Source organism: Papaver somniferum, chromosome 9 (assembly GCF_003573695.1).
Source record: "Papaver somniferum cultivar HN1 chromosome 9, ASM357369v1, whole genome shotgun sequence".
NCBI lineage: Eukaryota > Viridiplantae > Streptophyta > Magnoliopsida > Ranunculales > Papaveraceae > Papaver > Papaver somniferum.
In genome coordinates, this window is record NC_039366.1 from 156992154 (window position 1) to 156994762 (window position 2609).

Here is a 2609-nt window from a genome sequence, read left to right on the forward strand (position 1 = left end):
ACCTTCAACACATCCACAATCCTTGATTATCATTGATCCCACACAATTCTCAGCTTCCCTCTTACAGATCAACCCATCTCCCTCTTTGCGACCGAATTGACTCTGGAACGGCCATTGACTTGGTTTAGGCCGGAGTCTCACAGATTGATCTCTCGAATCTAAGCACTCCTTTTGCAGTGCATCTGTGTGAGGTTGAACAGTTTGCTCGATTGAGGAGTCTCGACAACACGCTAGTCTCTTCAATTCCCTGGAAAACCAGCAAATCGTTTTTCCCCATCTACAGTTATTCAGAGCGAAACAACCCAAACTCATCTCAATTAATCAAGCATCTTACAACCACATGGAATAAAGCTCAATATATACAACATGTGATCACAACGTGACATAAAATAAACTATGATGCAAATTTTATTTATACCAAAAGAGCATTACTTGAGAGTACGTCCCAATAGCTGAATGCGTTTATATATTTGAAGGAGAAAGTTATTAATATATCGAGGAAGAAGTCATCCTTTAAGGTACACAGAGTTTGGAGAGACATTATGAAGTATACCTACAAATTGTGCTCTCTAGGCCAATGAACACGCTTTCGCTTTTCAATGAGATAAAGTCACAGGATGTAAGGAAAAAAAAAACATAATGTAATGCAGGCAACATTCGGGAATAAAAATCTTTGCCAAATAAAAATGCAACACTTAAGAAATCATAAAAACGCCTTAGTCACAACATGAATCTGCACTAATAACCTCTATTTGTTATCTATTGAGAGTGTCTAACCTGATAAAGCTTGAAAAATAACAGTGCTACTCTAGGAACCATAGACATCTAGTTGTAATGAAAATCAAGAAGAATTAAGCACAGCCTAGTGCTTTGTTCTCGTTTTTCGTTTCCTTGTCCGGTCATGCTCCTTTGAAACAATAAACATATCAGACATTGTTCTCTTTTTCAATGTCACTATAAGAAAGAGAACATCATATTGAAACACAACACGAAAAGTAAACAAATCATAACATCTGTAGTATCACTAACTTAAGCAAGAACCATTCGAGCTCATGGTGAAATTATATATAAAAGACAGCAAGGAATCTATTTTCCATTTGAAAAAAAAAATAGCTTAATAAACAATCGGTAGAGACTCTATATTGACCTGGTTTTATGAAGTCTGATTGAGCCAAGTCTACAGAGGTTTAGCTGACTCAAAAGCGAACTCTACTCAAAACTACTGAAATCAGGTGCATGACTTCAGGGAGAATAAACTTAAGACCTCTTCTTTTCAACGCATGTACAGTTGATTATTCAAATATATCAGAAATCACGATTTCCAATTAAACACTGCACCCACGCAAAAATCACAATCAAATTTTATCTAAAAAAAGTTACAGAAACCAAGGTGAAGAATCGAGAACTCAAATCTAATCTCCAAACCAAAAAATTCTCATACCTACAATTTCAGAAACCATAAAAATATACATAAGGGGGAAAAGGGTACCAAGAGATATTCATGTACTTCATCGCTTATAGAATGAAGTAGGTTTTGTTTTTTCATGCTCTTCAACCATAGATGTTGCCTGAAACATTAGCAAGAATCGATTGACAAAAGTAAAATACACTATGAAAACACTACAATTCATACCAACCTAAAACCTGTAAACATCAACTAAGACACCCATAATCAAAACCAAACCAACAACCGAAGAATTAAGAATTAAGAACAGGAGCATAAGAGTTTCTGAGTACATAAAGTTAATGTATCTAATGGATTCAGTAAAGATTAAATCTTAAGCAATGGCGTTTACTCAAACACCTTGTCAGTTCATAACAACAAACAAAAAAATAAAATAAATTAGACTAACACGTTTCTCCAAAGAATCTGCCCCATTTCCTCCAAATAATCCACGCTTTTAAGAACCGGAAGAATTAGGAATTAAAACATGAGAATATCCAAAAATTGAAGAACAAACCCTAGAATTCGTGTTCACTAACCAAGTTTTCATCTTTCTTCTTATCCTTGTTCTTCACATCTCTAATCTTCAAATGAGAAGATCATACACCTTTTTTTTTCCTCAGTAAGTATTGCCCGCTTTTAGATATCTCAGCAAAGGAAACGAAGAAAAGATCTTTTTTTTTTTCTTAATCATGTGTAAACGGGTACTGATAATCCTGTTTCGGTAAAACTCCTAGCCGTCCAAGTCAAAGATCGATCTGGATGCTGTGGGCCGCCGGATGACCCTCCCAGCTCAATCCTGTCCACTGATTGACTCTTTGATCAAGGAGTCAATTACCACATATTTTTGTAACCATGATATTTGTTCACTAGGTGACGAGTGCCAAATATTCCATATTTCTACACTTTTTATTTGCAATTAACTCATCTTTTGCGCTTTAAAATTATATATATCCCAAATTCTGTATTTTTATTGTTTTCAAGAATAAATACTTTTACTAATTAATTTTGTGTTCTTATGTAATAAATAAAGCTTGGATGAATTGAGAAGCCAAAAGAAGCAGAGAGTTGCTGACGATGGAAGAGAGACAACAAAGACTCTCGCAAGAAAGCAGTGAAGAATGTCTTTTACACCTCATATGCAAGTGATGAATGTTGTTTGCAA

At 35.0% G+C, this 2609-nt stretch overlaps 1 long non-coding RNA gene across 1 annotated transcript; it reads right to left on the bottom strand.

Moving 5' to 3' along the window:
• Nucleotides 1-259: 259 nt before the first annotated feature.
• Nucleotides 260-2109, bottom strand: LOC113313829. Its single transcript, XR_003342065.1, has 3 exons — nt 1854-2109; nt 1490-1568; nt 260-1332 (listed from the first exon to the last, which is right to left on the bottom strand). It is a non-coding gene; the product is annotated as an uncharacterized LOC113313829 (long non-coding RNA).
• Nucleotides 2110-2609: the final 500 nt, after the last annotated feature.